The following is a 26114-nucleotide window of genomic DNA, read 5'->3' as shown; positions in this document are numbered from 1 at the left end:
CCGGTCTAGGAATGGTAGAACGATGGGTTCGATGACGGTTTGGATGTACCGTGCACTACTCAGTGTCCCCTCGACGATCACCAGTGGTGTACGGCCAGTGTAGGAGATCGCTCCCCACACCACGATGCCGGGTGTTGGCCCTGTGTGCCTCGGTCGTATGCAGTCCTGATTGTGGCGCTCACCTGCACGGCGCCAAACACGCATACGACCATCATTGGCACCAAGGCAGAAGCGACTCTCATCGCTGAAGACGACACGTCTCCATTCGTCCCTCCATTCACGCCTGTCGCGACACCACTGGAGGCGGGCTGCACGATGTTGGGGCGTGAGCGGAAGACGGCCTAACGGTGTGCGGGACCGTAGCCCAGCTTCATGGAGACGGTTGCGAATGGTCCTCGCCGATACCCCAGGAGCAACAATGTCCCTAATTTGCTGGGAAGTGGCGGTGCGGTCCCCTACGGCACTGCGTAGGATCCTACGGTCTTGGCGTGCATCCGTGCGTCGCTGCGGTCCGGTCCCAGGTCGACGGGCACGTGCACCTTCCGCCGACCACTGGCGACAACATCGATGTACTGTGGAGACCTCACGCCCCACGTGTTGAGCAATTCGGCGGTACGTCCACCCGGCCTCCCGCATGCCCACTATACGCCCTCGCTCAAAGTCCGTCAACTGCACATACGGTTCACGTCCACGCTGTCGCGGCATGCTACCAGTGTTAAAGACTGCGATGGAGCTCCGTATGCCACGGCAAACTGGCTGACACTGACGGCGGCGGTGCACAAATGCTGCGCAGCTAGCGCCATTCGACGGCCAACACCGCGGTTCCTGGTGTGTCCGCTGTGCCGTGCGTGTGATCATTGCTTGTACAGCCCTCTCGCAGTGTCCGGAGCAAGTATGGTGGGTCTGACACACCGGTGTCAATGTGTTCTTTTTTCCATTTCCAGGAGTGTACATGAAACACTTAAAAATAATACGTATCGTTTGTTTAGCCAATAAGTTTTGTAAAAAAAACAGTTACATAGTCCTACTACAAATGTTACAGAGTGGTCGCGAATGGTGAAATGGTGTAATAATTCTGTGCTATGAGACGCTGTTTTACTAGGAAATGTAACAGTTTCTTTTACAAAACCTATTGGCTAAAAAACGATTTGTATTGTTTTTAAATGTACTACGTATGTAAACTGTTTATGTATGTAGACTTTTGGAAGACCACCAACTCTGCGCATAACACAAAATTTGCAGTGGAGCAACATATATTATTTGTTTCATGGTAATTTATATTAAATGTGACTGATTAATAATGACGCTGCGTTACCCCCCTATGTTAATTAAACGCGTCCGTTGGCAGTGGACTTGAACATGAAACTCTTCTCTTATGTTCAAATATGCAACGGGTACATGCGACACTACCATTACACAAGTAATGCTTGGAAGGTAATATGTAGTCATTTACAGTACTGAGTAAAGGCTGGTTGGTTGGTAGAGGGGACCAAACAGTGGGGTCATCGGTGCCATCGAATAAGGCTATGATTTGGAAGAAAGTCGGCCGGGCTCTTTCAAAGGAAATTTGTGTGAAGTGACTTCACGGAAATTCTGAACCAGAATGGTCGAACGCATGTTTGAACCGTTGGTCTCCCGAATGCGAGTTCAGATTGCTAAGCACAGCGCCACCACCATCGGTATTGATAAAAGTGCTTACACCTAAACCTGCAGATATCAGACACTGAGATCGGTAGGAAACTTTGTATGTCGATAGGATATCAACCAAAACTCCGATTTAGTTCGTACTACGTGAAGTCATCTGGCAGAATGGGCGTAAAAGTCAATCAAACGTAAAACCAGAACTACCAGAGCACAGTAATAGCGTATCTGTGAGTACGTAATCCGTTTAGCTTCCGTAGGGAATTTTAGTGCGATAGATGGTTGTACCAACAGTCCTACGTTCGAACCTAAGAGCTGAAATTTTTTTGCCGTATTATGCGTGAAAGAGTTGCACTAAGTGATAAAAAGTATCCGGACACCTGGGTGAAAGTGCCTTACAAGTTGATGATGCCCTCCATCGGTAATGCTGGAATTGAATATGCTGTTGACTCACCCTTAGCCTTGATGATAGCTTCCACTCTCACAGGCATACGTTCAATCAGGTCCTGGAAGGTTTTCTGAAGAATGGCAGCCGATTTTTCACGGAGTGTTGCACTGATGAGAGGTATCGATGTCGGTCGGTGAGGCCTGGCACGAAGTCGGCGTTCCAAAACATCCGAAAGGTATTCTATGGGACTCAGGTTAGGACTCTGTGCAGGCCAGCCTATTACAGGGTGTTTATTGTCGTGTAACCACTCCGCCACAGGCCGTGTTTTATGAACAAGTGCTCGATCGTTTTAAAAGATGCAATCGCCATCCCCGAATTGCTCTTCAGCAATGGGAAGCAAGAAGGTGTTTAAAACATCAATGTAAGCCTGTGATATTATAGTACCACACAAAACAATAGGGGGTGCATGCCCCCTCCAGGTAAAACGCGACCACACCATAACAACACCGCCTCCGAATTTTACTGTTGGCATTACACACGATGGCAGATGACGTCCACCGGGCATTCGCCATACCCACACCTTGCCATCGGATCGTCACATTGTGTACCGTGATTCGTTAGTCCACACAACGTTTTTCCACTGTTCAATCGTCTAATGTTTACTCTCCTTACACCAAGTGAGGCGTCGTTTGGCATTTACCAGCGCGATATGTGGCTTATGAGCAGTCGCTCGGCCATGAAATACAAGTTTTCTCACCTCCCACCTACCTGTCATAGTACTTGCATTGGATCCTGATGCTGTTTTGAATTCCTGTGTGATAGTCTGGATAGGTATTTGCCTATTACACTTTACGACCCTCTTCAGCTGCCGGCGGTCTCTGTAAGTCAATAGATGAGGTAGGTCTGTACGCTTTTGTGCTGTGCGTGTCCCTTCACGTTTCCACTTCACTGTCACATCGCAAACAGTGGAACTAGAGATGTTTAGGGGTGTGGAAATGTCGCGTACAGACGTATGACACAAGTGACACCCCCCCAATCACGAGACCACGTTCGAAGTTCAAATGGTTCAAATGGTTCTGAGCACTATGGGACTTAACTTCTCAGGTCATCAGTCCCCTCATGTCCGAAGTCCGTGAGTACTGCGGAGTGCCCCATTCTGCACTCACACGATGTGTAATAACTACTGAGGTCGCTGGTATGGAGTAGCTGGCAATAGGTAGCAGCACAATGCACCTAGTATGAGAAACGTATGTTTTTGGGGGTGTACGGGTACTTTTGATCACATAGTGTTTATGGGTCTCTTAATACTTCCGCACGTATGATGCAATTGTTTCTTTATTCTACTGTTCCGACTGTTTATGTTTATTTTGTGAAACTACAAATGCACAAGTTGCTTTGCCGCGAGTGGCGTCTGTTCTGCGTCACATGTCCGACAGAACACGGCACATATCTATACAGATGTTCTCCATCGGTCTGCTACTTCCAACTAATGAAGCAAAAGCAGACTGCCAAAAGAGTATTGTTAAAAAATCCGAAAAATCCTTTTACATGTCAGGAAAATATTCTCCCCTGCAACAGTTCCACGCTTAAACTGTTAAAACAAATTATCATCAGCGGCGTTTGAACGTGGGACCTTTGGCACGAAGGCTTCACACGCTAAGAACTCACCAACACGAGATCTACAAAATTATCATTCACTGATACTCTTTCCTGCTCTGTACCTCTGGTGCTACTATTAATTACCATTTACGCATCTGCTACTGGATGACAGCCCATAGCACGAAGTAAATCGCCGTTTTGATTGATACTCTCTCGACATATAACGTTTGGTACCGATCTGACTGTCTGACATCTGGAGGTTTTGGTGTTAGACGCATCCACACAGAAAACGCGACACGCCCATTGGCTGGGGACGTACGCTTGTACGTAAGGCACTACGCTAGTGCCATCGAAAGTTTCCTGGTGCTGTTGGCAATGTTGACCTCCAGTTTGATTTTCACTTGGTAAGAGGCACGTGTGGATTGTGGCACTCATTCTGCAAACATTTATAAACTAAGAGTTGCTATTTTGATGTTTAATTTAAACATCAGCCACTGTCACTGCAGCTATATTTGTATTCAAATAATTAATTTCTGTTACATTTGAAATTTTTATTGTGATACCGCTTTTGTTTTCACAGTTCACTGATAACTATATACTGCTTTTTGTAGCCTCAGTAGGTCAGGTTTGAAACTAAACCAGTGGGGTTCGAAGAAAGTCACCTAACATAAATAGTGCAACTGTTGATAGAATCGTTAATAAACGCTTTGAGTAATTTAATAATGTTTCTGGTTCCCTGTAAACGAAATGTTGAAACTGGAGGAATTTTTCTAATTTGTGTTATAACAGCTGAGTTGTTGATTCGTTTTGTGGTTAATATCTCAACGACAGATCCAGTTGTCTTTTTCCCGTGGTGGTCACTCGTCCTAATATTATGCATAAAATGGAAACAACAAAACGGCGGCTTCATGAAAGGGCACGAGTAATCACGCTGAGAAAACATTAGAGATCACTTTTCATTCTATTACGAAAATATCTTAAACGAATTAACTATTCACATAGCTGGTTTCCTTAAAAGTTTGTTTTGAGCAAGTAAAGAAGAACGTAAAAAGCAAAGGAAACGAGAAAATATCCTACTTTAGACTATCGAGTAAATTACCAGATTACTAGCTTGTGTGCTCAGTTGCGAAATGATGTACCTAGCGATGGTGGGGCGCTTAGCTCTCTACGCATTACCAGATTAATTTGTCCGATAGTCAATCCTGTTACACGCCTGCTTAGTACTATGTGCTTTCGGATCGTCCAATCTGATTAAAACGCAGACAAGCTAACACACACACACACACACACACACACACACACACACTAACAGACACACACACACACACACACACACACACACACACACACACACACACACTGCTATGTAGGAGCCACACACACGCACGTATGTACTTCATTCGACAGATTCGCGTTACAAAATATTGGCCTGCACTCTCGCGATTGAATGCTTTGTACGACGTCCTGCGAAGCTTACAATTTATCGCCGATTAAGCAGCGCAAAACACGCTCCATTTCTTGACGCATTACTGCTGGTTTATCGACTTGAAGTCCGGCTGTCACATAGAACGCTAGAAACGGATAATCCGGAAACAGAGCAAGTGGAAGCACCGTGTGTGTATCCACTACGACGTTTGTGAAGAACTGACGTTAAATCTACACCGAACTCACCGGGATTGCATTGCACACTGTCACACGATATTCAAGCTGATATTCAGCACCAACAGCGTAGCCGGCCGGAGTGGCCGTGAGGTTCTAGGCGCTACAGTCTGGAACCGAACGACCGCTACGGTCGCAGGTTCGAATCCTGCCTCGGGCATGGATGTGTGTGATGTCCTTAGGTTAGTTAGGTTTAATTAGTTCTATGTTCTAGGCGACTGATGACCTCAGAAGTTAAGTCGCATAGTGCTCAGAGCCATTTGAACCATTTGAACGAACAGCGTACACTGATGAGCTAAAATAATAGGACGAACTGCTAGCACGCTGAATTTCCAAGCTTACTGGTCGATCTATAACTGCCAGGTCAGACGCACAGCGATAGGTGGTGAGGCTCTGTTACGGCTGACGGCGGTCACACACCATTCAACGTGCTACTAGAGTGTTGGTTTACCTTTGGAAGGCAACATAACAGCGCTTCTGCGTCACAAGGGTTCGACAAGTGCTGGGCAGGTTTTCGGAGATATGTGTTACTTCATGTCTACTCACAGGTCATGCAATTCCCATAAATTACAGGTCGATGGTTTTTGGGCGCTGAGCTGGCACCCGATAGCCACCCAGATTAGTTCCGTCAGATTCACATCACGCAAATTTGGTGACCAAGAAATCAAAATGAGTTCACCATCGTGAACGTCAAACCGGTGTAGCACGATTACAGCCTAGCGACACAGACAATTATTTTTGCAAAAACAGACATAATGTCTGATGGGATACCGCAATCACTGGTTATGCAATGTTACTCATAATCCGTCTTCATTACAAAAATGTTTATTCACATGACCGGTTTCGGTTCCTCTAGAACCATTTTTAAATCTGCAATTTCGGTTACTGGAGTAGCCCATTCACACACAGCAACCTTCACATGCTGCGTCACATTCACGATGTAGCATGTGAAGGATGCTGTGTGTGGACGAGTTACTCCTGTAACCGAAATTGCAGATCTGAAGATGGTTCTAGAGGAACCGAAACCGGTCATGTGAATAAACATTTTTGCAATTGAGACGGATTATAAGTAACATTGTATAGACAATTATCTTGCTGGGAAACGTCATCGCCTTCTTGGAAGACATGAAGGGAAGTAGGTGGTCCGCTATAATTGTCAATTAGATCATAACTGTCGTAGTGCCTTCGATTACCGCCACAGGTCCTGCGGAATCCCTTGCTCCCTCCCTCTCCCCGCATGGCATGATGCCACTACCTTCCATCTGTGGTGCGATACATACACTCCTGGAAATTGAAATAAGAACACCGTGAATTCATTGTCCCAGGAAGGGGAAACTTTATTGACACATTCCTGGGGTCAGATACATCACATGATCACACTGACAGAACCACAGGCACATAGACACAGGCAACAGAGCATGCACAATGTCGGCACTAGTGCAGTGTATATCCACCTTTCGCAGCAATGCAGGCTGCTATTCTCCCATGGAGACGATCGTAGAGATGCTGGATGTAGTCCTGTGAAACGGCTTGCCATGCCATTTCCACCTGGCGCCTCAGTTGGACCAGCGTTCGTGCTGGACGTGCAGACCGTGTGAGACGACGCTTCATCCAGTCCCAAACATGCTCAATGGGGGACAGATACGGAGATCTTGCTGGCCAGGGTAGTTGACTTACACCTTCTAGAGCACGTTGGGTGGCACGGGATACATGCGGACGTGCATTGTCCTGTTGGAACAGCAAGTTCCCGTTCCGGCCTAGGAATGGTAGAACGATGGGTTCGATGACGGTTTGGATGTACCGTGCACTATTCAGTGTCCCCTCGACGATCACTAGTGGTGTACGGCCAGTGTAGGAGATCGCTCCCCACACCATGATGCCGGGTGTTGGCCCTGTGTGCCTCGGTCGTATGCAGTCCTGATTGTGGCGCTCACCTGCACGGCGCCAAACACGCATACGACCATCATTGGCACCAAGGCAGAAGCGACTCTCATCGCTGAAGACGACACGTCTCCATTCGTCCCTCCATTCACGCCTGTCGCGACACCACTGGAGGCGGGCTGCACGATGTTGGGGCGTGAGCGGAAGACGGCCTAACGGTGTGCGGGACCGTAGCCCAGCTTCATGGAGACGGTTGCGAATGGTCCTCGCCGATACCCCAGGAGCAACAGTGTCCCTAATTTGCTGGGAAGTGGCGGTGCGGTCCCCTACGGCACTGCGTAGGATCCTACGGTCTTGGCGTGCATCCGTGCGTCGCTGCGGTCCGGTCCCAGGTCGACGGGCACGTGCACCTTCCGCCGACCACTGGCGACAACATCGATGTACTGTGGAGACCTCACGCCCCACGTGTTGAGCAATTCGGCGGTACGTCCACCCGGCCTCCCGCATGCCCACTATACGCCCTCGCTCAAAGTCCGTCAACTGCACATACGGTTCACGTCCACGCTGTCGCGGCATGCTACCAGTGTTAAAGACTGCGATGGAGCTCCGTATGCCACGGCAAACTGGCTGACACTGACGGCGGCGGTGCACAAATGCTGCGCAGCTAGCGCCATTCGACGGCCAACACCGCGGTTCCTGGTGTGTCCGCTGTGCCGTGCGTGTGATCATTGCTTGTACAGCCCTCTCGCAGTGTCCGGAGCAAGTATGGTGGGTCTGACACACCGGTGTCAATGTGTTCTTTTTTCCATTTCCAGGAGTGTATTTTCAGCAACCGTTCGCCTGGATGATGGCGTATTGCAGTACGACCAAGACCAGGCGTAAGAGAATACGTGCATCCGGCCATGCCGACGACGTTGTCTATTGATCCACGGTGAAATCTCAATGATGTCATATCCACTGAAATTATAGCTCGACATCATAGGGTTGATAGGGAAACACATAGGGCCCTTCTACATCGGAATGTCTGTCGCGTCCAACCAGCGTTGTACGAAGGTGTGGATTGTCTGGCGCTGTCAGGACTTTGACAACACTGTGGGCTGAGATCTGCGATCTTCTCTTTAGCGGAGTGAGAAAGGGAAAGTCTCCTAGGATGTTTAGGAGAGGTAATGTTAGAACGGAGCGTAGGTGTTTGGAGGAATTTAATAAGAGTTCAAACACTCCAAATTTTGTCCATCAATGATTACACTCTACCAATCTGGCAATCCCCAGTTCCTGAGCTCAACCTTTTACTATCAGAAACGAATGCTTTGCTAGCTACTCGTTCTGATGATATCATCAAATACTTGAACCAAGATCAAGAGGAGAATGCAAAACAGCGCTGGTTCCTTCCTACACAAAGGAATCTTTCAATTATTCCTCGTTGCAGCTCACGCAACTGGGCACTGGAAGACAAGTGTAAAGTCGCACTTCTTCCTCTGTAACTCTGATACATGCTACGGTCGCAGGTTCGAATTCTGCCTCGGGCATGGATGTGTGTGATGTCCTTAGGTTTAAGTAGTTCTAAGTCTAGGGGACTGGTGACCTCAGATGTTCAGTCCCATAGTGCTTAGAGCCATTTGAACCATTTGATACTCTGATACACAGAAAAATTATCAGCCTTTGCTACTTTTAGAGACAAACTATATACGACTTGAAACTTCCCGGCAGATTAAAACTGTGTGCCGGAACGAGCCTCGAACTCGGGACCTTTGCCTTTCGCGGGCAAGTGCTCTGCCATCTGAGCTACCCAAGCACGACTCACGCCCCGTCCTCACAGCTTCACTTCCGCCAATACCTCGTCTCCTACTTTCCAAATTTCACAGAAGCTCTCCAGCAAACCTTGCAGAACTAGCACTCCTGGAAGAAAGGATATTGCGGAGACATGGTTTAGCCACAGCCTGGGAGATGTTTCCAGAACGAGATTTTCACTCTGCAGTGGAGTGTGCGCTGATACGAAACTTCCTGGCAGATTAACACTGTGTGCCGGAGAAAGTAAGAGACGAAGTACGGACGGAAGTAAAGCTGTGAGGACGATGCATGGGTCGTGCTTGGGTAGCTCAGATGGTAGAGCACTTGCCCGCCAAAGGCAAAGGTCCCGAGTTTGACTCACGGTCCGGCACACATTTTTAATCTGCCAAGAAGTTTCATATCAGCGCACACTCCGCTGCAGAGTGAAAATCTCAAATCAAATGGTTTAAATGGCTCTGAGCACAATGGGACTTAATCTCTAGGGCCATCAGTCCCCTAGAACGTAGAACTACTTAAATCTAACTAACCTAAGGACATATCACACATCCATACCCGAGGCAGGATTCGAACCCGCGACCGGACCGGTCACGCGGCTCCAGAATGCAGCGCCTAGATCCGCTCGGCCACTCCGGCCCTCTAAAATCTCATTCTATAGGACTTGTTCTTTACTAAGAGGTAGATAGCTCAGTGTAAGAACTGTGGCTGGATACTTATCACTACCCCCCTCGAATGTCTTCAGTCTTCTCGTAGCATCATCGAACTGTCACTTTACACTAAGGCTTTCCGACAACACAGCTGCTTTCTGATGATGTCTGCAGCTCCGGCTGTCTCTCGTTGCCTAACTCATCTGCTACTGCTGAGACTGTCGTTTATGTTCTGCTCGTTCAGGGACTTGGAGGATCTTCCCCTGGCACTCTTGTTTTTTCGTACTTCCATTGAAGGTACCTTTAATGACTTAAATCTTTCCAGGAGCTTCTTGAACCTCCTAGAACAGTCTAGAAATGTCCCATCAAGGCCATTGCTTCCTTGTTTTGGCCTAGATCAGCTGGCCACGGTTATTTCCACTGCTTACAGCATGCTTTCACCCCTGTAGTGACTTCTACTGCTGCACCGTACCACTCTCGCCTGGGGTGTACTAACCGTTGCACTCGGTTGCTCTATTTCCTGCTGACCACATGCACTGTGTTTCTCCAATGTCACGCCTGTACCTTATTACTTAAGTAGCTTAGCGCCCGCTGCTTCGCTCCCGTTGAGTGTATGGCTGTAGATATTTCTTCTATTTAATCGAATCTTTTTGTTGTTCATAAATTATAACACTCTTCTAAGTTTTCACTCTAATTAAGGACATATAAACATAGTCTTTCCCGAATTGACTTCTGACTGAAAAGCGATTCTGGCAGCTGTAGTTCAGAGGTTTTTTAAATTATGGCCTTTTGCGTTCTTGTTGAGATATTTCCAAAGAAACTTTCACCCCCTAAGAAATATTCCTTTACATCTAATCGAGAAGTGAAACAGCAATACTCATAAATTTTACATCAAATTCTTTTAAATGTCACGAAATGTGTTCTCAAAAATTTTCATCTCATATTGCACTCTGTTAGGTACTGAGTTTCCAGAAACACTGAAACACTTTTTTTTTTATTTCTAACCGAGAAGTCAGCAACTATCATAAACGTAGCTTTAAAAATCACTTAACAGTTCTTTAGTCATTGCTGTTGTGGTGGTTATGCTCTTCAGTCCAAACTGGTTCGATGCAGCTCTCCATGCTACTCTACCCTGTGCAAGCTTCTTCATCTCCGAGTAACTACTTCAACCTACATCTTTCTGAATCTGCCTAGTGTATTCACCTCCTGGTCTCCCTCTACGATTTTTCCCTCCACGCGTCCCTCCAGTACTAATCTGGTGATACCTTGATGCCTCATAAAGTGTCCTACCAACCGATCCCTTCCTCTAGTCTAGTTGTACCACAAATTCCTCTTCTCTCCAATTCCATTTAGTACCTCCTGATTAGTTAGGCGATCTACCTACCTTATCCCATACATGACTACACTTCATACAAATACTTTCAGAAAGGACTTCCTGACGCATAAATCTATACTCGAAGTTAACAAAATTCTCTTCTTTAGAAACGATTTCCTTCGTATCCCCAGTCTACATTTTTGTCCTCTCTGCTCCGACCATACTCAGTTATTTTGCTGCCCAAATAGCAAAACTCATCTACTACTTTACGTGTCTCGTTTCCTAATCTAATTCCCTCAGCATCACCTGATTTAATTCGACTACATTCCATTATCCCCATTTTGCTTTTGTTGATGTTCATCTCATATCAAACTTTCAAGACACTTCCGTTCAACTGATCTTACAATCCTCTGCTTTAGCTGACAGAATTAAAATGTCACCGGCAAACCTCAAGGTTTTTATTTCTTCTCCCTGGATTTTAATTCCTACTCCAAATTTTTCTTTGGTTCTACACCAGTTCTTGGAAATGTCTTACAATTTAAAATCTGGTTCTTAAATCTCTTCTTGCCATTATATAATCAATCTCTTCCACGTATCCAACCTTCTTTCACGCTTCTTAAACCAAGTGTTAGCGATGATTAAGTTATGCTCTGTGCAAAATTCTACCAGGCGACATTAGTAATTATCCAAATACATTTTGGTCGTATGTGAAGTATGTTAGCGTCAAGAAACAATCAATGCCTTCTCTGTGCGATGGCAATGGAGATACTATCAAAGACAGTGCTGCCAAAGCAGAGTTACTAAACACAGCCTTCTGAATGACTCCACAAAAGAAGACAAGGTAAATATTCCAGAATTCGAATCAAGAACATCTGCCATCATGAGTAACGTAGAAGTAAATATCCTCACTTAATAAAAGCAAGTCTTCTGGTCCAGATTGTATACCAATTATGTTCCATTCGGAGTGTACTGATGCATTAGCTCTGTACTTAACAATCATATACCACCGTTCGCTCGACGAAAGATCCGTACCCAACGACTGGAAAGTTCCACAGGTCACACCAATATTCAAGAAGGTTAGTAGGATTAATACACTAAATTACAGGCCCATATCGTTAACTTCGATAAGCACCAGGATTTTAGAACATATGTTGTGTTCGAACATTATGAATTACCTCGAAGAAAACGGTCTATTGACACACACTCAACATGGGTTTAGGAAACAGCGTTCCTGTGGAAAACAACTAGCTCTTTATTCACATGAAATGTTGAGTGCTATTGACCAGGGATTTCAGATCGCTTCCGTATGTCTGGATTTCCGGAAGACTTTCTCAATTTATGAAATTTTCTTGGGGTGGTGGTGTCCTACAACCAATGTGAGACAATGTCTTTTTAACTGTAATTGTGCCTCACAACGATTTTAGATGATGTAAACAAGTTATTCTAGTGAAGATGTTTTGGTTACTTACGTTAACATCTCCACTAGAGCATTTAGTTTACATCATTTAAAATCGTCGTGACGCACAATTACAGTTAAAATAACATTGTCTCACATCTTGTTTTGGTAGTAGGACACTACCCCCTCAACGAAATTTCATAATTTGGAAGAAAGATAATGTAAAATGTGTCGTAACTTGAACTAGCCGTCTGAAGATGAACCTTTCGGTCTGAAACCGACAACAGCGCTATTTAAATAAATAAATAGAACTGTAAAAAGTCGTTGGTTGCTGTTGTCTTCTCTGTAAGTGTCAGCCTGTATAAAAGCTCAGATTGTTTCAAGCGTGAGAAAGGAAATCGACAGTGTCCTTGAAAGAACCCATCACAGCATTTTCCTGGAGCTATTTAGGAAAATCACAGTTAGCATAAATCAGACCGGTAGGATGCAGATTTGTAACGTCTTCACCATTCGTAAGAGTAGAGTGAAGATAATGCGCAAAGGTCTTATCATTAAACTTACTGGCAGATTAAAACTGTGTGCCGCATCGAGACTCGAACTTGGGACCTTTGCCTTTCGAGGGCGAGTGCTCTAACAACTGATCTGCCCATGCACGACTCAGGACCCGTCCTCATAGCTTTAATTGTACCAGTATCTCGTCTCCCATCTTCCATATCAACGCACAGTCTTCTGCGGAGTGAAAATTTCATTCTGGAAACATCCCCCAGGCTGTGGCTAAGCCATGTCTCCGCAATATCTTTTCTTCCAGGAGTGCTAGTTCTGCAAGGTTTGCAGAAGAGCTTCCGTGAAGTTTGGAAGGTAGGAGATGAGGTACTGGTACAATTAAAGCTATGAAGACGGGTCGTGAGTTGTGCTTGGGTAGCTCAGATGGTAGAGCACTTGCCCGCGACGGGCAAAGTTCCCGAGTCTCGGTCCGGCACGCAGTATTAATCTGCAAGGAAGTTTCATACCAGCGCACACTCCACTACAGAGTGAAAATTTCATTCTGGGCCTTATCAATGTCTGAAGTAACGATACATGTACCTAATTTTCATCATATTGCTCATGATTATTGCGAATTAGTACCCGAGCACGACATTTAAAGGGCTACAAACGTTAGAAACTGTATAGCCAAAGTACATGGACATTTAGTTGAACACAAGGGTGATTTTTGTGTGAATAACGTGAGGAAATTTCAGTTTATGATTCTATATCTGTTAGAGAGAGAGAGAGAGATAATAGATCATGTTATTCATTTCTTATGGATCTTTCGGATCTCTATCTGCTCTTGGGTTACTTTAATGTCGTTGAAACTGTCTCGATTTATAATCAAAAATTTCCACCTTGGTGGTAGTGCCTGCTAGATAGGTTCCTTTGTGTAAAGTAGGATGCCACAAGTACAAGGAAACCTCTGCTTAAAGCTGTGGCGGATACATAAGGGGGGCGCGCTGTGCGCCACCCCCCCCCCTCCTCCCACCTTGCGGGGCCGCTAGCATTGCCACCCACGCCGCCCCCGCCTGTCAACTCCCACGCTATTCGTTCGTTACTTTCGTCAGTCGACTCGACTGAATCGAGTTATCTAGTAGTTGTAGTTTCCTATGTAGCACGCGCGTCCGCCTCATCGTATTTTATACGTTTCTGTCTGGCACATAGACGAGAAAAATCGCGGCTATTCTAGTGATCTCGTTACGTTGTTCTGTCTGGCATATGTTCGAGAAAAGTCGTGAATATTCTACTGTTTTCTTGTACAGAGAACCTTCTATTCGTAACGCTATAGATATGGATTACTCGCCGAACAGGAAGCTGATTCACATTCAGAAGCAGAAATATTAAGACAGAAGAATGGGTAAGTAAAATGTGCTAGTTGTAGCAAGTGCAAGTGTGAAGATTAGTTAAAAGTGAGAGCGTTCAGTTGATTGCGAAGTATTAATAATAGTAATTTCTCATTAAAAATATTGTTATGAGACACATAACAATATTTTTACTAATAACATAACAATAGTTTCCCATATCTAACTCGTAATACGAAAGCACTCGAAAGGAAGGGAATAGGCAATAAAAGTTCCACACACATAAGTTGCCTGGTGACGTCATCTTTGGATGATGATGATGATGATGATGATGATGTTTGGTTTGTGGGGCGCTCAACTGCGTGGTTATCAGCGCCCGTACAATTATCCAATCTTTGCTCAGTCCAATTTCGCCACTTTCCTGGATGATGATGAAATGATGAGGACAACACAAACACCCAGTCATCTCGAGGCAGGTGAAAATCCCTGACCCCGCCGGGAATCGAACCCGGGACCCCGTGCTCGGGAAGCGAGAACGCTACCGCGAGACCACGAGCGGCGGACGTCATCTTTGGAAACTCGCCTGTATATTATACGTCGTAATATACATACTGGCTTGTCGTTTTCCCAGTAGGTATTTGTTCACAGCCCATAAAAGTCTGGAAGCGAACATTCTGGCAGCGAATGCTATCGAAACAAACCGAGCCACATATATAAGTGAAGCAAAGTTGCTGCCAGGTAGTCAGTTTGAAAGCTACAATCGTCGCGATAGCTTGGAAGTGATAAAAAGTGAGCAACTGCTGTTATAGGCTATTGCCACGGACTTCAGTCGGTGTTGCACTTAGTGATATTAGAAATACGCGGAGTGTGACTGTGTTTGTTTTAGTGCTAAGTGTACTACTGTTGCATTTTTCAGTCCGAATAAAGTGGTTATTCCAGAATAATTGCCATCTAATTTACCTACATCGTAATAATATAATAAAATGGATCGTTATGTAATAAGAAAAACAAAAGTAGAAACATCTGAAGATTCCGGTCACCACTCATCCGCAGAAACATCACCGTCGAAACTTCCACAACAAAGTTCATCGACTGATTCCCTTAATCCCACGGATATTGGCAATTATTTGGATACACTAGCCTCAGGAAATATTAGTGATGATATAAAACACAAGCTTCTAACAGCGTCAAGGAAACCTGAAAAAGGTTATATCTTTCCTACTACTGAGCACAACAAGAGTGGACGGGTTGAACGTAGACAAGTGCACGATAATCACTTTGAACAGTATCCATGGCTGCTGTTCTCATAAGTTAAAAAGGGACTTCCTTGCATTAACTGTTCAATTTTTGTGAATAATAAAATGGCTGAAGGAAATAAATCCATTATCGCAAAGGAAATTGTGACTGAACCACTAACAAAGTCCAAACTTACTGGTGAAGATTGTGAACTTGAGAGCCACTCAGCTCAACTACCACGTTGAAGCGTCAACACATGCAAAATTATTTTTGGCTACAGGAGACAACCACGAACTTGAGGTCATAAATCAGTTGTCAAGACAGAGAAGGGAAAGCATTAGGGAAAACAGAGACCGTCTTGTACCTCTAATAAAAAAGTTATATTTCATGGAAAACAAAATAGTCCTCTGCGGGGCACAGAGATTATGAGGGTCTATTAGAAAACGAAAATGATCGTGAAAGTATAGTGAGTAATGAGGGAAACTCTAAAGCTTCTCTAAGATTTAGTATTGACACTGGAGACTTGCAACTAAAACATCACCTTGAGGCCACTAAAGCGGACGCTACTTATATAAGTAAAACAACATGTAACTAACTTATTTCATGTTGCGAAACGGCAATGTTATTGAGAATACTGGAGGAAATCAACGATTCTCGTTATTACAGCATAATCTTCGATGAGACTACGGACATAGCGCACAACGCCCAACTGAGTTTAGCTGCAAGATACGTTGAACGCGACGGCAAATTACACGAAAGATTGTAGTGGAAACATTGACGATGAACCTCAAGAGAGTCACGATGAAGATGGTAGCGTCATTGGTGAAGTATTAGTTACTAAGATTCTAAGGAGAATGGAAAGCCTTTCTCTGTCACTGGAGATCTGTGTGGGTACGGGTTATGATGGTTCCCTCAATTAATATATCAGAACTGAAAGGAGCTGTGGCTACAATAAAAAAGAAAGCTATCAATGTGCAAGTAGCGCCACGTCGAAGTCATCAACTCAACCTCGCTGTCTTCCGCAGTTGAAAAGTTAAAAGTGTGAGAAACTCACTTGGTACTATTGAAGCAGTAGTATCGTTCTTGACAGCGTCTAGCAAGCGGTTCGCAACATTAAAGTGTCACCTAAAACTCTCGCTGCAGTCACATTGTCAAACGAGATGGGTTGAACGACATGATGCAGTTATTCAGTTCACAGCTTATTTCGGAACAGTTTGCAAAGTTCACAAAGAAATACAGTGTTGGAGGGACAGAACAACGGCTGCCAAACCAATATTCTCCTTCGAGCTCTCTCTAATTGCGAGTTTATTATCACTCTGTTTACACTGAGAGACATTATGAGCATAACATATCCAATCAGCAAAATCTTACACGACCCTAGCTTGGACGTCATGATGGCAAAAGCAAAACGAGATTCGATGATCAAGGTTTACGACGGCATGAGAGGTGGTAATGCTGATAGCCATTTCTCTCGTATTGTTGAAGTGGCAAAGGCAGGCATGGAAGATGAGAGTTCCTCGTCTTACAGGCAGACGAAGACACAGGGAAAACTGCCATCGTAATGAAGATGCTATGATATATTGGAAAAGAACTGTTTTTATTCCACCACTGGACCATGTTGCGACATGAGAGAACGTTTTGCTGAAGAACATATTTATCATTTAAAATTCAACATAATTTTGCCCTCACAACTACTGAGACATGACGGTAATGATTTGGCGCATACATTGAATCAGTGCTTAACTGAAATACCGCTCTTTAAAGAAGAATCACTCTCTGTGATTAAAAAGAGACAAATGGAAGAGATTCTTCAATACAAGCATACAAGCATAAACGCCCTTAATGATCGTGATTCTGTTATGCAAGCGTGGTCTGTTTGTCCTAGATCTAAGTATCCTACTTTGCACGCGCTGTACAAAATATTTGCTTGCCTACCTGCATCTGTGGCTACAGTAGAAAGAAGTGTTTCAACATTGTGGCGTACAAATACATGGCTGAGGTCGACAATGAAGGAAGAACGACTTAATGGCTTAGCTCTGTTGAAGACTAACCCTGACATCGATTGTCCTATTGACGATGTGATTAAGCAATTTGCCAAGATGAATAGGCGCATATAATTTATGTTTCTTGCCCCCATGAACCATGGACCTTGCCGTTGGTGGGGAGGCTTGCGTGCCTCAACGATACATAAAGCCGTACCGTAGGTGCAACCACAACGGAGGGGTATCTGTTGAAAGGCCAGAAAAACGTGTGGTTCCTGAAGAGGGGCAGCAGCCTTTTCAGTAGTTGCAGGGGCAACAGTCTGGATGATTGACTGATCTGGCCTTGTAACACTAACCAAAACGGCCTTGCTGTTTTGGTACTGCGAACGGCTGAAAGCAAGGGGAAACTACAGCCGTAATTTTTCCCGAGGGCATGCAGCTTTACTCTATGATTAAATGATGATGGCATCCTCTTGGGTAAAATATTCCGGAGAAAAAAATAGTCCCCCATTCGGATCTCCGGGCGGGGACTACTCAAGAGGACATCGTTATCACGAGAAAGAAAACTGGCGTTCTACGGATCGGAGCGTGGAATGTCAGACCCCTTAATCGGCAGGTAGGTTAGAAAATTTAAAAAGGGAAATGGATAGGTTAAAGTTAGATATAGTGGGAATTAATGAAGTTCGGTGGCAGGAGGAACAAGACTTTTGGTCAGGTGAATACAGGGTTATAAATACAAAATCAAATAGGGGTAATGCAGGAGTAGGTTTAATAATAAATAAAAAAATAGGAGTGCGGGTAAGCTACTACAACCAGCATAGTGAACGCATTATTGTGGCCAAGATAGACACGAAGCCCATGCCTACTACAATAGTACAAGTTTATATGCCAACTAGCTCTGCAGATGATGAAGAAATTGATGAAATGTATGATGAGATAAAATAAATTATTCAGGTAGTGAAGGGAGTGTGGTGTCACCGCCAGACACCACACTTGCTAGGTGGTAGCCTTTAAATCGGCCGCGGTCCGTTAGTATACGTCGGACCCGCGTGTCGCCACTATCAGTGATTGCAGACCGAGCGCCGCCACACGGCAGGTCTAGAGAGACTTCCTAGCACTCGCCCCAGTTGTACAGCCGACTTTGCTAGCGATGGTTCGTTGACAAATTACGCTCTCATTTCCCGAGACGATAGTTAGCATAGCCTTCAGCTACGTCATTTGCTACGACCTAGCAAAGCGCCATTACCAGTTACTAATGATGCTGTAACACATGTACCGTCAAGAGCGATGTTCACCATTTACGGATTAAAGTTAAGTATTCCAACAGCTACGTCCTTTTTTGCTAAAGTCTAACTTCCTTGTCCTGTTCCAGACCTCACGCCAGCCTGCGTGAGCTAAAACGCGTGCCTTTCGGCTTCCTCTCATAGTGGGTTGGCTCTCTTGCCAATCGACAACAGGGAGATGCTCTGATTATTGCCAGCATCATATTTAAAGTACCAGGGAAGCAGGTTGCTAGCCTTACTTGCCCCGAGTTCCATTGGGTTTTACCCCTAACGGCTGAGGGTCTAACCGGTGGATTTGGTAGTCTTTGCTGTATGAGCACAAAGGTGACCATGACTCAGAATACGTCCGAGATGCCCAGCCTTATTCCAAAGTAACTGGTATCCCGACTGTCGGGACCACTTACTTGGCCACTCATACGTTGCCCGTGGTTCATGAACTAGGACATGACTACAGGAATCCACACCATGAACCACAACGGCAGGAGGGTGTCCACAATGAGGAAATCAAAAAAAAAAAAAAACTGGGAATGAACTCTATAGATGTAGCAGTCAGGGCGAACAGGCTTAGATGGTGGGGTCATGTTACAAGCATGGGAGAAGCAAGGTTACCCAAGAGACTCATGGGTTCAGCAGTAGAGGGTAGGAGGAGTCAGGGCAGACCAAGGAGAAGGTACCTGGATTCGGTTAAGAATGATTTTGAAGTAACAGGTTTAACATCAGAAGAGGCACCAATGTTGGCACTGAATAGGGGATCATGGAGGAATTCTATAAGGGGGCTATGCTCCAGACTGAACGCTGAAAGGCATAATCAGTCTTAAATGATGATGACGATGATGCTGAAGGGAGACGAAAATTTAATCGTCATGGGTGACTGGAATTCGACAGTACGAAAGGAAGAGAAGGAAATGTAGTAGGTGAATATGGATTGGGGTAAGAAATGAAAGAGGAAGCCGCCTGGTAGAATTTTGCACAGAGCATAACTTAAACATAGCTAACACTTGGTTCAAGAATCACGAAAGAAGGTTGTATACATGGAAGAACCCTGAAGATACTAGAAGGTTTCAGATAGATTATATAATGGTAAGACAGAGATTTAGGAACCAGATTTTAAATTATAGGACATTTCCAGGGACAGATGTGGACTCTGACCACAATCTATTGATTATGAACTGTAGATTAAAACTGAAGAAAGTGCAAAAAGGTGGGAATTTAAGAAGATGGGACCTGGATAAACTGAAAGAACCACAGGTGGTACAGAGTTTCAGGGAGCGCATAACGGAACAATTGACAAGCATGGGGGAAAGAAATACAGATGAAGAAGAATGGGTATCTTTTAGGGACGAAGTAGTGAAGGCAGCAGAAGATCAAGTAGGTAAAAAGACGAGGGCTAGTAGAAATCCTTGGGTAACAGAAGAGATACTGAATTTAATTCATGAAAGGAGAAAATACAAAAATGCAGCAAGTGGAGCAGGCAAAAAGGAATACAAACGTCTCAAAAATGAGATCGACAGGAAGTGCAAAATGGCTAAGCAGGGATGGCTAGAGGACAAATGCAAGGATGTAGAGGCTTATCTCACTTGCGGTAAGATAGATACTGCCTACAGGAAAATTATAGAGACCTTTGGAGAAAATAGAACCACTTTTACGAATATCAAGAGCTCAGATGGAAATCCAGTTCTAAGCAAAGAAGGGAAAGCAGAAAGGTGGAAGAGTATATAGAGGGTCTACACAGGGCCGATGTTCTTGAAGACAATATTATGGAAATGGAAGAAGAAGTAGATGAAGATGAAATGGGAAATACGATACTGGGTGAAGAGTCCGACAGGGCACTGAAAGACCTAAGTCAAAACAAGGCCACTGGAGTAAACAACATTCCATTAGAACTAGTGACAGCTTTGGGAAAGCCAGTCCTGACAAAACTCTATCATCTGGTGAGCAAGATGTATGAGACATGCGAAATTCCTTCAGACTTCAAGAAGAATATAATAATTCCAATCCCAAAGAAAGCAGGTGTTGACAGATGTGAAAATTACCGAACTATCAGTTTAATAAGTCACAGCTGCAAAATACTAACGCGAATTCTTTACAGACGAATGGAGAAACTGGTTGAAGCCGACCTCGGAGAAGATCAATTTGGATTCCGTAGAAATGTTGGAACACGTGAGGCAATACTGACCCTACGACTTACCTTATAAGAAAGATTAAGGAAAGGCAAACCTACGTTTCTAGCATTTGTAGACTTAGAGAAAGCTTTCGACCACGTTGACTGGAATACTCTCTTTCAAATTCTAAAGGTGGCAGGGGTAAAATACAGGGAGCGAAAGGCTATTTACAATTTGTACAGAAACCAGATGGCAGTTATAAGAGTCGAGGGGCATGAAAGGGAAGCAGTGGTTGGTAAGGGAGTGAGACAGGGTTGTAGCCTGTCCCCGATGTTATTCAATCTGTATTTTGAGCAAGCAGTGAACGAATCAAAAGAAAAGTTCGGAGTAGGTATCAAAATCCATGGAGAAGAAATAAAAACTTTGAGGTTCGCCGATGACATTGTAACTCTGTCAGAGACAGCAAAGGACTTGGAAGAGCAGTTGAACGAAATGGACAGTGCCTTGAAAGAAGGGCATAAGATGAACATCAACAAAAACAAAACGAGGATAATGGAGTGTAGTCGAATTAAGTCGGGTGATGCTGCGGGAATTAGAGTAGGAAATGAGTCACTTAAAGTAGTAAAGGAATTTTGCTATTTGGGGAGCAAAATAACCGATGATGGTCGAAGTAGAAAGGATATAAAATGCAGACTGGCAATGGTAAGGAAAGCGTTTCTGAAGCAGAGAAATTTGTTAACATCGAGTATAGATTGAAGTGTCAGGAAGTCGTTTCTGAAAGCATTTGTATGGAGTGTAGCCATGTATGGAAGTGAAACATGGACGATAAATAGTTTAGACAAGAAGACAATAGAAGCTTTCAAAATGTGGTGCCACAGAAGAATGCTGAAGATTAGATGGGTAGATCAGATAACTAATGAGAAGATACTGAATAGAATTGGGGAGGAGAGACGTTTGTGGTACAATTTGAAATGAAGAAGGGGCCGGTTGGTAGGACATGTTCTGAGGTATCAAGGATCATCATTTTAGCATTGGAGGGCAGCGTGGAGGGTAAAAATCGTAGAGGGAGACCAAGAGATGAATACACTAAGCAGATTCAGAAGGATGCAGGCTGCAGTAGGTACTGGGAGATGAAGAGACTTGCACAGGATAGAGTAGCATGGAGAGCTGCATCAAACAAGTCTCAGGACTGAAGACCACAACAACAACAACAACAACAACAATTTATTATTTAGGGAAGACAAGACAATTGTAACTTTTTATATGATAAGATGGCATTGTCTTGTATATGGTATAATCACTTTAAATAAGACTTTATTAAACGTTGCATGTGACTTGATTCTTTTTCATTACCATAAAAGTAAAGGTAGATCAGATATCTGTAGCGCCCCCTCATCGAGGTTTTTCTGTATCCGCCACTGGCTTGAAGGTAGTTGGCAGTTACAAGCAGCCACATAGAGGCAGCTTAAGAGATCTGTTACGTTTCCTCATGACTCGCTTGTAAATGATGTATAGTTTTTAACAGGGCATCCTTGTGCCATTGGCAGTATACCCGCCTGACATTAAAACTGCGACACCAGGAAGGATAGAAAATAATGAAATTTAACGTACTGTGCATATAAAGTATAGTAGGAAGTTTGTGTGATTAAATTTATGGGTAGCATATAGATACATAAAGTGTGAAATTTAGAGCACTGAGCTGAAACGTATGTCGGGGCAAGTAGTCCACCAGCATGTTACGTCAGTGCAGCGGGTGGCCGAAGCGCGGACGTGTAGGAGCCACAGCACTGTAAACCACAGAGGACTTCAGCAATAATGGTTTGTCGTCACGGGCAACTCTGTCCGCCCCGATAGCTGAGTGGTCATCACGCCGGACTGCCGTCCTAAGGGCCCCGGGTTCGATTCCCGACTGGGTCGGGGATTTTCTCCGCTCACGAACTTGGTGTTGTGTTGTCTTCATCATCATTTCATCCCCATCCGGCGCGCAGGTCGCCCAATGTGGTGTCGAATGTAATAAGACCTGCACCAAGGTGGCCGGACCTGCCCCGTAAGGGGGCTCCCGGCCAATGACGCCAAACGCTCATTTCATTTCCAAGGGCAACTCTGGCAGCCGCAGCTGTGGCCAGAGCTTCCCACTTCACCAACAGGAGTTGCATAAACCGTGGCACTATTTTCATCCACGATGTGACACGGCTAGAAGTAGACTGTGCCACATACATCCACCAACTCAGTGCTTAGGGCGCTGCACAGCCACAGCATGGCCAGTTGAAGCAAGTGCACCATCCTGGATACCATAACTTTCGAAGTAATCTATCAACTGCCAGCCATCTACAATGAACCACGCTCATCACCCTTGGCTCTCAGGACTCAGGTGTTAGGACTTGGTATCTGCCAGTATTAGACTTTCTGTGATTATGATTTCCGGGCAGCGGCCCAAATTGTGGTCCATCGGGATATGTAATTTATACCGTTAGACTCACAGTAGCTGTGTTTCCTTGACTGGCTTGTGTTTTTGCGAGAAATGTCTCTTTCTTGGTATAACAACTAAGCGTTTAGTGAGCCCTCATCAGTTCGCTTCAGTCAGTGGCGCCAATTTCGCTCGAACTTATTGACATCTCTCAGTACAGGGGTGCTTGTAAGACAGTGTTAAGCATATCTGGTGAACTAATGTTCAATTCTCATTTCAGTATGTCCACAGACGATTTATACGTGTTCGCTCAAGTTATTTTACAATTACAAAACATGCAGAAAGCACAAGAAGTCTTGCTGGTAAAGGTAGCCACTAATATCGCGTCCCCAGACGTTTTTAACCACCTTTCACTTGTCTAATCCATGATAAGGGGCCTCTGGCCAGTGCTGCCGCCATTTACATGGGTCAGCTGCATCACGCGAGTGGAACAGGGTTTCATCACACACGAAATCTGAGATAATACTTCTCAAGGAGCTTCCATAGCAGCATAGTTTTGTGCTGACACGTATTATCTACTTCAACAGTTGAATCTCGCGGTAAAACAACGTCATTTGTTCTATGATCAGTTTACAACTGATTTTTTTCTCAGATCCATGTGATTGCAGCCCATCATAAATTCTTTTGTTGTCACAAAAAGAGTGGTCAACATATCAGGAACGGATCGTGCAGTTACAGGACCTTTCCCTGATAAGTCGTTTTCAGCAGGCCTACACTAATTCAAAGTGTGTACAGTGGTACACTGATTGTTTCGTGAGAGATATGATACTTGTTCATGCACCAGACGAGGGTATCAGAAACGATATTCTGAAAATCAACAGCCCATCAGTGCTGGGGTGACTTATGTTCATTTGGCATTTGAACAAATACTGAGTTCTTCGACAGTTCTTACACGACTCCTTGCTACTTTTTCCCAACAGCCAGCCACATGGGACTCGGGCCTATCATGGCCGATCAAGGATCGCATTTCTGCTGGATGTTTCCTCACACTCTTCTGAGGTTTTGGGTAGCTGTGCTTCCCAGACGTTCCAGTCTTGTGGTATGTGCTTTCCTATTCACCAGCGGAAACACTGATAGTTTTGAAAAGCAAAATGTACATTTTTTGGTAAATTAGGCCACAAGCAGAAGTGTATAGCTCTCTACTCAAGATGATTTTTGATAGCATCTGTTGTTTGGGAATCGACTCGAAATCAGAAACTGATGAACTGCCCTCGGGTGTGTTACCTGCTCCGGATGGGTTATTGATGTATGAATTGTTCCGTAACAACTTTCCAGTGAAATTCCCAATCAACACAGGATAATTCATAACGATCTGCCAGCTTACAGGCAGCTACGATACTTCCTCCCCTCTTCAGTCGTTTGACAAGCAACTGAACAGTTATAGCAACGATAGCACGGATGTGAAGAGAGAAGTTTGCTCTACAATCAAATTTAACAAGTCTTCTGTGATATCTCGCATATTAGGTTTGGACCTTTTTGATGTACTAGGCTTAGAAAGGACTTGGAAGAGCAGTAGAACGGAATGGATGGTGTCTTGAAGGGAGGATATAGGATGAACATCAACAAAGGCAAAACGAGGATAATGGAATGTAGTCGCATTAAGTCGGGTGATGTTGAGGGTATTAGATTAGGAAATGAGACACTTAAAGTAGTAAAGGAGTTTTGCTATTTGGGGAACAAAATAACTGATGATGGTCGAAGTAGAGAGGATGTAAAATGTAGACTGGCAATGGCAAGGAAAGCGTTTCTGAAGAAGAGAAATTTGTTAACATCGAGTATAGATTTAAGTGTGAGGAAGTCATTTCTGAAAGTATTTGTATGGAGTGTAGCCATGTATGGCAGTGAAACATGGACGGTAAATAGTTTGGACAAGAAGAGAATAGAAGCTTTCGAAATGTGGTGCTACAGAAGAATGCTGAAGATTAGATGGGTAGATCACATAACTAATGAGGAGGTACTGAATAGGATTGGGGAGAAGAGGAGTTTGTGGCACAACTTGACCAGAAGAAGGGATCGGTTGGTAGGACATGTTCTGAGGCATCAAGGGATCACCAATTTAGTATTGGAGGGCAGCGTGGAGGGTAAAAATCGTAGGGGGAGACCAAGAGATGAATACACTAAGCAGATTCAGAAGGATGTAGGTTGCAGTAGGTACTGGGAGATGAAGAAGCTTGCACAGGATAGAATAGCATGGAGAGCTGCATCAAACCAGTCTCACGACTGAAGGCCACAACAACAACAACAACAGGCTTAGAAGTGTACTATACTGTTTCTGATGTAGATACTCAGCATCGCACTTCATTGTAGCATGGTGCACAGCCTGGACTGAACACTCGCTCCAACAGCTCAGCAGATGACTGTTCCCATACAAACATCGTCTCAGAAACTTTGGTTACGCACGTTCCAGCTCCACACCAGGTCATAGACCAAGTGTTTCAAGTGCTTGACCAGTTATTTTGGTTCAGAGTCACGCCATCTGGGTTCTGGACAGGTTCAACCCTGCCACAGCAGTTCCACAAGACGGGTCGAGCACAGCCGCCTTCAATGCTCCCAACTCGTTATTGCATGAGCTGTAGCCCATGACCTCCCTTTTCCAAGGCCGCATCACTATTGCATAGGATTCCCTATGAGGGGTGAGCAGTAGTCTTTTCACTGGATAAGCACTGATGAGTCCCAGATCGCATCACTCGACTCGTCCGAGGAGCTTTGGTGTAGATTCCGCTCCAGAACCAGCCACAGTTCCGCAAGGACGTTAGTCAGTGGCGCTCTGGCAGGAACTGGGTACTGGAACTGTCGACCCCGATAGTATCTCTCTTAGAGATCTCTCACATCCAAGGTTCCAACTAGGGCACACACAGGCGAAGCAGCAACACCCTACAAATCATGAGCCTACCAGCACCCACA

The sequence above is a fragment of the Schistocerca americana genome, chromosome 8 (assembly GCF_021461395.2).
Source record: "Schistocerca americana isolate TAMUIC-IGC-003095 chromosome 8, iqSchAmer2.1, whole genome shotgun sequence".
NCBI lineage: Eukaryota > Metazoa > Arthropoda > Insecta > Orthoptera > Acrididae > Schistocerca > Schistocerca americana.
Note: the sequence above shows the minus strand (reverse complement) of the source record.